Consider the following 12,500-nt stretch of genomic DNA (forward strand, 5'->3'; position numbering starts at 1 on the left):
GATTTTGCCCTCATTAAACGATGCTCTGATGTAAATAGAGGCTTAGATGTTCGAAATTCACACAACGATCCGTGCCTTGCCTGCAGGTGGATGCATGCTTGGTGCGCCAAAAACTACTATCGTGCGCTCATTTTTGTCATTTTCATTACTTTACTGATTGCCCTATCGCTGGGAAATTCGGGTCGCTTCCTCCCAGTGGAAAGCTAGCAGCGACCGAGTCGCACCGGCAACCCAGGTGTGTGCGTGTCAGTTTAGGTGTCCTAATCTTCCACACCGGCACAAACTCAAGTTGGGACATTCAAATCAAGTGAAAAGATGATAATAATGTTTTTAATGCTCTCACGATCAAACCATTAGTAGCATGTTCCCGTGACTTTAGATGATATAAAAATTAAAAATCAAAAATTAAAAAATAACTCAAAAGTTAAAGGGTCGCCGCAAAGGAGGTGTGGCTGTCGCGCTCAGTCAAGTAAATCAGAAACACTCCCTCTGGCTTATAAAGGGAGTGTTCTTGAGTCAGGATCTTCGGAGATGGGACACCTGACGTTAATGGCAAAATCAGCTGTTGAGAAATTACTGCAGAACATTGGATGGGGAGGCGGGCAGGGGAAAGAAATTATACATATCAAGAAAAACCTATCCAAAAAACAGTGACAGTAACGGTCAAAAACTATGTAAGGCATCATGTTAGAATCAGCCGGTTTAATAACTGAACATGCAGCCGTCAGCTTTTTACACACACACACACACACACACACACACACACACATCGTCACACGCACGTACGTATGCACACACACACACACACACACGTGCACTGACACGGCTGGCACACACACACACACACCGTGCACACACAGGCACTTAAAATAACATACACACACACAGACACACAGTGACACACCGTGGCCTCGCCAAATGAAAAACAACTTCAGTGGAATCGTGCCCATAAACTAAAGTTGTTAGCCTGTGATCTCAGTAGTAGCCACTGAATTCTTGAGGGCTGAGAATGCTTATAAATACCACTTGAGCGCTGCCGTACACACGGGTGACATTTTGTGTGAGTCCCGTTTAAAGTGACTCTATCCGCCCAAAAGCTGTCTCAAATCGCCCTAAGAATGACGCACCAACACAGATCTGCGTGTGTGTGTTTCAGTGTCAGTGTGTGTGTGTGTATGTGTCAGTGTGTATGTGTGTGTGTGTGCGTGTTAGTGTGTGTGTGTGTCAGTGTTTGTGTGTGTGTGTACTGCCGGTGTGTCAGTGTCTGTGTCTGTGCCGGTGTCCGCTGTTCAGTGTGTGTGTGTTTGTCAGTATGTGTCAGTGTGTGTGTGTGTGTGTGTCAGTGTGTGTGTGTGTGTCAGTGTGTGCGTGTTAGTGTATGTGTGTGTGTGTGCCGTGTGTGTCTGTGTCCGACTGTGTCTGTGTGTCTGTTGTGTGTGTGTTTCTTGTCTCTGAGTTTTCGGGTCCCAGTTCTTCTCTCAGTTACCGTGACAGAATACTTAACAGTGTAAATACCCGGTACTTTCAAACACGGAGACCGCCATGAAAACCGAGAAAGAACACAAAATGTAATCGAGCCTGAATAGCCAAAAGGGACATAAAAAATCATTAACCAGCCAACTCTATGATTGTCTGCCCAATTTTTGCAACCAGGAACACAGACAGCGGCTTGACATTGAAATAAGTGTTATAATCTATCTGCGGTCCACGGTTTGATCCATGTTTGTTTATTGTTTCTCTGTAGTGAACGTTCGTTCAGTTAAAACTTTATATTGACTAATTTGCCTCGGATTTTCAAGCGAGCAGAGTGGCCACGGGGATAAGAGCGACAGTATTCGAACACTGTCAACTCCCAAGTCGTGGGTTCGAATCCCGCTCTGGTCAATATTTCTGTGTGTGTTTGTGTGTGCAGTGTACATCAGTCAGCAGCCTGTGTCCCGACCGCTTCAATACTGATACCAGTGTGATGTGTTCGTTTGTGTGTGAGTCAGGTGTGAAAATGAAGGCTCCAGACCCGTGTAAGACTAGTGCCTACAGCGTGATGCCATAGAGAGAATGCTGGTACCAGACTGAAAGTGATATTGGTTGTGCCAGAGTAGATGCCAGAGTGAGAGTGGAGGTGCCAGAGTGAGAATGGTGATGGGAATGGTGGTGTCAGAGTGAGTGCCAGAGTGAGAATGATGGTGCCAGAGTAGATGCCACAGTGAAAATGGTGAGAGTGCCAGAGTGAGAATAGTGGTGCCAAACCGAGACTGAGTGCCAGAGTGATATTGGTACAATGTATAAATTATCCATAAAGGGTAAGTGCCACAGTAGGTCCCAGAGTGAGAATGATGGTGTCAGAGTGGGTGTCAGAGTGAGTGCCAGAGTAAGTGCCAGAGTGAGAATGGTGGTGGGAATGGTTGTGTCAGAGTGAGAACTGAATGATGGTGGGAATGGGAGTGCCAGAGTGAGAATGATGGTGGGAATGGTTGTGCCAGAGTGACTCGAGAATGATGGTGGGAATCGTTGTGCCAGAGTGAGAATGGTGGTGCATGGTGCCAAAGGTGGTACCAGAGTAAGCATGGTGTTGCAAGAGTGAAAATCGTGGAGAGAAAGTGCCAATAGTGAGAATAGGGGTCACAGAAGGAGAATGGCATGAATGCTTGAGTAGAGCCGGTGCCGGAGTCAGTTGTGGTGGTGCTTGCGTTCTTGCGAGAGTGCAGATGCATGAACACATGATCTTCTTTTTTGTTTGTTTTTTGTCTTTCGAGGAACGGCGCCAGTGGGAATCAGTATAAACCTGCTGTACTTCTATGATCATTTTAAATACAACCACCACCAACAACAAAACACAGTTTAACTTAATCGCATCTATAAATCTTATTTACGAGGATTTATATCGCGCACGTATCTCACCACACAAAGCGACTCAATCAATATGAGGCTTATATCGCGCGTATTCCGTGGGTACAGTTCTAAGCGCAGGGATTTATTTATGCCGTGTGAGATGGAATTTTTTTTACACAATACATCACGCATTCACATCGGCCAGCAGATCGCAGCCATTTCGGCGCATATCCTACTTTTCACGGCCTATTATTCCAAGTCACACGGGTATTTTGGTGGACATTTTTATCTATGCCTATACAATTTTGCCAGGAAAGACCCTTTTGTCAATCGTGGGATCTTTAACGAGCACACCCCAATGTAGTGTACACGAAGGGACCTCGGTTTTTCGTCTCATCCGAAAGACTAGCACTTGAACCCACCACCTAGGTTAGGAAAGGTGGAGAAAATTGCTAACGCCCTGACCCAGGGTCGAACTCGCAACCTCTCGCTTCCGAGCGCAAGTGCGTTACCACTCGGCCACCCAGTCCATGCGCATGTTACCTATTAATGTGTGAGATGGAATTTTTTACACAATATATCACGCATTCACATCGGCCAGCAGATCAACAGCCTATAGGTGCTGCATCCACCTTTCACGGCCTATTATTCCAGGCCACACGGGTATTTTGGTGGACATTTTTATCTACGCCTATACAATTTTGCCAGAAAAGATCCTTTTGTCAATCGTGGGATCTTTAACGTGCATACCCCAATGTAGTGTATATAAATAAATACGTTCAATTCAAAACTAAGCACGGATGAGAGTCAATCCTAAAGAGGAGCGTTTCCATGAAACTGAACAGTTTTTAATTGTTAGAATTTACCTCAGTTCAACATCGGCAGCTCAAAATGAGATCGAGTTGTTGGTAAATATTGTTTTTCTCCCAATGTTCTTTTTTTCTCTCCGAGTGATTATTATCTGCAAAAAAGTCCAAGCAGGTTCTCAAAATCAACTTGTTCTCAATAAGATAAACATTTTTACAATTAACTTATTGCAATTTTTGTTATAAAAAATATGTGTGTTTCTTTTGTTCTTTCTGTTTTCTTTCTCTATTAAAAAAAACCAAGTGTAATGCTTTTATTGGTAAACTTTTTTTATCAAAGACAATTTTGTTGTTAAACCTGAGACAGGTCGCAGGATCCGCGTCTAGCCTTTGTTAAGCATAGTTAACTCTCATGATTGTCCATAGGCGCCTGGCATTGAATTAAATATATGGGGTCTATTGGCATCCATACAGCTAAAAGCAGCAGCAAAAACTTTGACTGCCTAACCTCTGGCAGGAATAAACAAGTCGCGAAGGCGAAACTACTACATTTAGTCAAGCTCAGTCGAACTCACAGAATGAAACTGAACGAATTGCATTATTTCCGCAAGACCGTACACTCGTAGCATCGTCTGTCCACCGCTCGTGGCAAAGGCAGTGAAATTAACAATTCAGAAAAGCGCGGTAGCGGTTGCGCTGAGGAGGATAGCAGGCTTTTCTATATCTCTATTCTTTTTAACTCTCTGAACGTGGTTTTAATCCAAGCATATCATATCTGTATGTTTTTGGAATCAGGAACGGACACGGAATAAGATGAAATAGTTTTTAAATCGATTTCGGAAATTTAATTTTAATCATAATTTTTATATTTTTAATTTTCAGAGCTTGTTTTTAATCCGAATATAACATATTTATATATTTTTGGAATCAGGAAATGATGACTAATACGATAAACGTAATTTTGGATCGTTTGATAAAAAAAAAAATTTAAATACAATTTTCAGATTTTTAATGACCAAAGTCATTAATTAATTGTGAAGCCTCCAAGCTGAAATGCAATACCAAATTCCGGCCTTCGTCGAAGATTGCTCGGCCAATATTTCAATCAATTTGATTCAAAAATGAGGGTGTGACAGTGCCGCCTCAACTTTTACAAAATGCCGGATATGACGTCATCAAAGACATTTATCGAAAAAATGAAAAAAAACGTCTCGGGATATCATACCCAGGAACTCTCATGAAAAATGTCATAAAGATCGGTCCAGTAGTTTACTCTGAATCGCTCTACACACACACACACACACACACACACACACACACACACACACACACACACACACACACACACACACACACACACACACACATACACCACGACCCTCGATTCCCCCCTCTATGTTAAAACATTTCGTCAAAATTTGACTAAATGTAAAAATAGCATGTACAGTTAAAATAGTGGCTGGTACCGGTCATACACGCTTTGATAAGGGTTTTTTGGAACGTGAGCCGTGCGCATACACGCTTCAATAAGGATCAGACAGCTGATCGCCAAGGGTCAACATAGGTCAGGTGGTCACTATTGTCGGTCATTGTACTCTTGTTTGGTCAGTATCGGCCAACGACCCTGTCATATGTAGGTGGGGGGGGGGGGGGGGGGGGGATCAGTGCTAGTGCAAACACTATAGGATGGGGCCCGGGTAGCTCAGGTAGAGCACTGGACTGGTGATCCTAAGGTCACAGCCGCGCCGTGTGCTGACAAAACCGAGTAAGTCCACTGACGCTACTTCCGAGAGAAACGACTTTTACTGTTTGATAAAATGTCTCAAAAGTGATGATTATCTAGATCAAACCACCGAGATAATTAGATAAATAGCATTAATTTACGTTTTAAAACCCGATTTTCATAATAATCTGATGGATGGGTTTGGTTTTGTTGGGCATTTTGTGGACTTACTTGGTTTTACCACTTTTCCCCACAATATCAGATCTAACAAAAAATGCGCAGATCTAAGCATGCGGACTTACTTGGTTTTACCAGAATATTTGGAAGAAGAAGTGTTGTCAAGAGAAATGACAAAACAGTGAAAATAACACTACGAATTTGCACAAGATGGAAAGAGAGAGAGAGGGGGGAGAGACTAGACAGGGAGTGAGAGAGAGTGAGAGAGAGGAGAGAAAGCGGGACTGGTGATCCTAAGGTCACAGGTTCGAATCCAAGTCGGGACGGACACAGGTCAATTTTACTGATGTGCAGACTCACAGACACAGACGGTATCTATGTCCCACTCATGTGTGAAGTACAGTGATATAACAAAATCTTACACAGCAGCATCGTGATCAGAGAAACGAAAAACTTTCTGTTAGTTTAACTATGCAATAAAGTAAGAATAATACTGATGGGGGAAACACACACAGACACACACAAATACACACACACACACACACACATACACACACACACACATACCCATGCACACACCCACACACATACACCAAAACACACACACACACACACACACACACACACACACACACACACACTTTACGAGATATTCAAGCATCTGAGTAATACATACACACAGATAATCAGAAGGATTGTTTTTGTGAAATGTCAGGTTTTAAAATCGATATACAGGGTGACCCCCAAAAAAGAGTACCCAAACAAAACGTCATAAATTGAACAAAAATAAAGCAATCTTCATAAAATTTATTTACACACACAAGTAGCCTCTGCATGATTTCAACAGAAAATGTTAGCGTTCTAGCTTGTCTTTCAGGAAAGTTATGCTCATTCTACAGAACATGCTCCAAATGGCCTCCCCCGGATTTAAATCCCCCAGATTTCTATCTTTGGGGGTTCCTGAAAGACAACGTCTACAGGAACAACCCACAGACAATCGCAGCCGGAACTCAAGCGAGCCATCACAACAACCATTCGCGGAATCTCGCAACAGGAGTGTGTGCGGGTGATTGATAACTTTGCGCGGCGAGTTCAAGTTTGCCTGAATCGGCGCGGAGGCCATTTGGAGCATGTTCTGGAGCATGAGCATAACTTTCCTGAAAGACAAGCTAGAACGCTAAAATTTTCTGTGCAAATCATGCAGAGGCTGCTGGTGTGTGTACATACATTTTATGAAGATTGCTTTATTTTTGTTCAATTTATGACGTTTTGTTTGGGTACTCTTTTTTTGGGGGGTCACCCTGTATATACAAAAGGCACCGGGGCATTCATACACTGCATACGTAGTACTCCTGCTTATAAACATAGACAAATGCACTTCGGGTTTCCAGGGACACTCCGCTTATATTAACTACGCATTTTCTTGCACTACCACTTTGCATTGTCTTTGAAACAGATGCCAGATGTAGGCTGCATTTCAGATGTGTCAGTCAGGGTATGGCTTCCGCATTTGCCACCCCCCAGGTAGAGCGGTCTGGAACTAGTAACTAGGTTTGGAATGGATTGGGTGGGTGGTTTTTAAAAATAGTTTTTGTGTGGTTTGTTTGATTTTTGTACTGTCCCTCAGAGAGAGAGAGAGAGAGAGAGAGAGAGAGAGAGAGAGAGAGAGAGAGAGAGAGAGAGAGAGGGAGAGAGGGGGGGAGAGGGAGAGAGAGAGACAGACAGACAGACAGACAGACACAGAGAGACAGAGACAGAGAGAGACTGAGACAGAAACAGAGACAAATATGAGCTAGAGACAGAGAGAGACGGATAGACAGAGAGAAAGAGACAGACAGACAGACAGACAGACAGACAGACAGACAGGCAGAGACAAATAGGAGCCGGCTAGAGAGAGAGAGAGAATCAGACAGACAGACAGACAGACAGACGGACGTACAGACGGACGTACAGACGGACGGACAGACAGACAGACACTGATAGATAGATAGACAGACACTGAGACAGATATAGACAGACAGAGAAAGAGACTGAGTCAGTGAGAGCGAGAATGGAGCCGGAACAGCGGAGGTGGCCTTACCACCTGACGGCAACGCTTTTTTGTTCTACATATTGTACATTTATTTACTGTGTTCTATGCCTTTGATGCCATAAAAGAAATGTCGACGCAACCCTCCTATTTGTCCTCTTTTTCCCTCTCTAGATTTCCTTTTTGGGGGGAGAAATTGCAGGGCTCAAGTCAGTTGCTGCAACCGGTCAAATATGCACGACTAATGCCTTGGTGAGCCACAGACACTTGAAGTGACACTTTTTACTCTCTCTTTTCCACCTGTCTACACGCAATCATTGAAGCCCTTCCCACCCAAACCCCATTCTCCCCCTTCCTCCTACGGAACGCGGATCGTATCAACTGATGCATCAAATTGATGCATCCAAAACCAAAATTTGATGCATCATTTTCACAAAAGGATGCATCCTTTTCAAAAAGGATGCATCATTTTCCAAAACTGGTGCATCCGATACGACTAGCACTTGAACCCACCACCTAGGTTGGGAAAGGGGGGAGAAAATCGCTAACGCCCTGACCCAGGGTCGAACTCGCAACCTCTCGCTTCCCGGCGAACGCAAGTGCGTTACCACTTGGCCACCCAGTCCACGGGGCGGGGACGTAGCTCAGTTGGTAGCGCGCTGGCTTTGTAGCCAGTTGGTCGCTATCAGCGTGGGTTCGATCCCCACGTTCGGCGAGAGATTTATTTCTCGGAGTCAACTTTGTGCAGACTTTCTTCGGTGTCCGAACACCCCCGTGTGCACACATGCGCACGAAAAAGATCCCACGTTCACAGCGAAAGTCTCAGGGCTTGGAAAACACGAAGACACGCATGCATCATCTCTCGTCTCCGATTATCATGATCGTATTTCGATACATTGACGAGACAAACCCAATGATGGTGTGTCGGAGAAGACAGCCACAGCGGGCTTCTTCGAATCAAAGTATCACACCATATCTTCAACGCATTACCAATACCTGTCCAAATATAGACCAGTTGGTCTAACAGGACGTTAAACCCTAATAGTCAGTCAGTCATCGCTCAACGGCTATCGCCAGTTATCTCTCTGACCGGACGCTACAGTCCTACGCGAATCTATCAAAACACGAATACAGAGTTATCTCCCATATGTTTTTCGCGAGCACTGATCTAAATTTGAGATCAGTGTTTGCGAGACGAAAATGATTGCAGATTGGCCGACTTCGACAGTGATCTCCGTTCTGTTCTTGACAGTTATGATAAAGACATCGTTCTAAGGTCAAAACAAGTCGACATTTTGGGACTGCTGCCGGAAGGAAACCGTAATATATGGTTTCATCACTGTCAACTGGTTACAGAAAAATCGTCTGCTCCAGTGAGCGCCGAAACCAAACGGTTGATTATCACGTGACACTTTTGCCATATTTACAGTTGTTTGCACAGTAAATACAGCCGCGAAAAATAGCTCGCTTGAAACTGTCTTACATATCAATTCCTTTGTAATTCAAAAATTACAAAACACCATGAAAAATCATTATCGACGATCGCGAATCTGCTTATATCAATAATAATAATAATAATAATAATAATAATGCAAACTTTTATAGCGCTATTCTAGAAAAATGTCTACTCTTAGCGCTTTACAATACATACATCGACCAAGCATACTATACACGCACAGGCAAAGAAACCGACCAAACATAACCAACAAACTATACATGCACAGGCAAAGAAAGCGACCAAACATACAATATACGCACAGGCAAGATAACGACCAAACATAAACAAACATACTATGACCAAACATAACCAACATACTATACGCGCGCAGGCAAAGAGAACAATCAGCACATGTAATAATTACTGACAACTAATAATGCAGGCATACAATGACAGTCCAATACACAGCCTAAGCACAAGAACCACAGTAGGCTTCTATATAAAAACGTGTCAACGGTAGTAAATGTAATACATTACAAAAAGCTCTAAATATGTATAAAAAAAATCGGTTTCCTTGCCAGACAAGGAAACTCAAGGCATCCTGTCAGGGAGAGAATGAGCCGAACTCATTTTGACCTGAGTTCAGGATGATAAAAGGGAGGTTTCACTATACTAATAAAGTCATAATAAGACTAAACGGCGTCATTGTTCATGATAACGTCCCCAGTCTAGAAAATCTACGTTACAAAAAATAAGGCTTTGGGAAGGTGTATTAATCTGGGGCGGGTGTGTGTGTGTGACGTTTGTTGAACAGTGCCACCCCCCCCCCCCCCTACCTTTTTTAAGACCCCCCAATTTGAGACTCCCTCCTTGTTAAGTCCTTGTTTTCTCATACTTTTTGTTCTTAACCTCTGTAAATTGTATATCGTCCATTCCAAGACACCCCCCCCCCCTTCCATTTCAAGACTTGATTTTCTCAGATTTGCAGAGGTCTTAAGGGGGGGGGAGGATTAACTGTACATTCCGAAGAAAAGCAAAAGTGAACTCTATAAGTATAAATCACTGGCAAAAGCGCACACTGTGGGATACCAGGAAATGAAAGGGCAGATGAGCTGGCGAAAGAAGGAGCCGTGGAAGACCAACCTGAAAACAGTGTCAGCTTTAGTGAGCAGAAGACAATCATCAAGGCATTGATGAGGCCAAGGACAAACAGAGATGACTACCACACATTGTCCAGAGAGCAGCAAGTCAACCTCATCAGGCTGCGTACTGGCCACAACAGGCTCAATGCTCACATGAACCAAAAGTTCAAGCTGGCGCCATCACCAACCTGTGCCTGCGGTCAAGAAAACCAAACAGCGGAACACATCTTACAGCGATGTCCCTTACTAGATGAGGAACGAAAAGAAGTGTGGCCGTCACCAACTCCCTTGCAGACCAAACTATATGGCAGTCGACAGGAGTTGGAGAAAACGACAACATTTATCACCAGTGCTGGACTGATCGTGTAACCTCTGCGAACGCCAAGAAGAAGAAGAAGACTGGCAAAAGCATTATATCGTGCCTATGCATGCGGCGCCCTGTCTCAGTCTCAGCGTGCAATTTTCTTTTATCGCCCACAGACAGACGCAAAGTACGCAAAGAATGGAGAAACCAAAGGCAACAAATTTACTCCAAGGCTGCGGAATAGCTTGACGATGAGCGAGAGGGATAAAACGACAAGAAAAAGAAAAAGAAAAACACACTCACACACACACACACGCACGTACGCAAGCACGCACGCACACTCGCACGCACGCACGCATGCACGCACACACACACACACACACACACACACACACACACACACACACACACACACACACACACACACACACACACACACACAAAACAATAACAAGAACCGGAAAATAAAGGAGCAAAGAGACAAGAGAAAACACTGTATAGTCAGTGGAGCTTCGACATTAAAGTTTGTTTGTTTGTTTGTTTGTTTGCTTAACGCCCAGCCGACCACGAAGGGCCATATCAGGGCGGTGCTGCTTTGACATATAACGTGCGCCACACACAAGACAGAAGTCGCAGCACAGGCTTCATGTCTCACCCAGTCACATTATTCTGACACCGGACCAACCAGTCCTAGCCCTAACCCCATAATGCCAGACGCCAGGCGGAGCAGCCACTAGATTGCCAATTTTAAAGTCTTAGGTATGACCCGGCCGGGGTTCGAACCCACGACCTCCCGGTCACGGGGCGGACGCCTTACCACTATAGGCCAACCGTGCCGGTGCGTCGACATTAAAGTGAGGGTCTCGTTTCGTGGTATTCACATATTTTAAGAAACAGAAACAACAATAAGCCAAGAAGCAGATACAATATAATACACTCTTCAAAAAAAGTTAAGGATCAATTGAAAAAACGGATCTAATTATAAAAAATTGCCAAAAAATTAAACATCGACATAATAATTAAAAGATTAATGTGTTTGAATTAACAAATGAACAATGAGTCTTGACCTAGAATTTTGTTTGGCAGGCAGAGTTATTTCCCTTTGTGGGACTTCTCTCAAAAGCTTCTGCATTTTGGAAGAAAAAGGGTGTTTTTTATAGCCCCATGAAATTTGCGGAACGCATGCCAGGGCAAAAGGTTGTGATGCACGTGCTACAACAGGGTCCTGGCTATGAACATCGCTCACCAGCTTGTGTTTAAAGGTTGACACGCTGACACAATTATGCACAGTAGCAACATGCCCCCACGAAGAAAACTGAGCGATTTGGATAGAGGAAGGGCAATAGGATGGCTACAAGACGGTGTTGCTGCCAGGCAAGTGGCCCAGAGGCTTGCAGAGGCTCCCCCCAGTCATCATCAGACTAAAACAGAGATTCCACGCAACTGGAAGAGTGCAGGAGCGACAACGTTCTGGTCGGCCCAGAGTCACCACACAAAGAGAGGATCGCTTCATTCAGAGGCAGGCCATGCAACAAAGAATGGCTACGTCAAACAACATTAGGCAACGCCTACAAGCTACCACCAACACTGTTGTTAGTGGTCAGACGATCCGAAACCGCTTACACAACTTTGGCTTGCGTGCAAGGCGTCCAGTCCGAGGAACAACCCTGACTGCTAATCACCGAGCAGCTCGCCGAGCCTGGTGCACTCAACATGTGAGGTGGCAACGTCAGCAGTGGGCTCAGGTGTTGTTTACAGATGAGTCCCACTTTTGCTTGGAACCTGCTGATGGTCGCATCCGAGTGTGGAGGCGTCGCGGAGAGCGCTTCGCAGAAGGCGCTGTTCTGGAACGACAGCGTTTTGGCGGGGGCTCTGTGATGGTCTGGGGAGGGATCAGCACACGTCTTAGGACACCTCTGTACCATGTAGTGGGCAACTTGACCGGTGTCCGCTACCAGAATGAAATCCTGCAACCCCTGGTTGTTCCAGCCCTCCAAGCGATCGGCCCTCGTGCGATTCTTCAGGATGACAACGCATCTCCCCATCGCTCTG

Source organism: Littorina saxatilis, linkage group LG11 (assembly GCF_037325665.1).
Source record: "Littorina saxatilis isolate snail1 linkage group LG11, US_GU_Lsax_2.0, whole genome shotgun sequence".
Lineage (NCBI taxonomy): Eukaryota > Metazoa > Mollusca > Gastropoda > Littorinimorpha > Littorinidae > Littorina > Littorina saxatilis.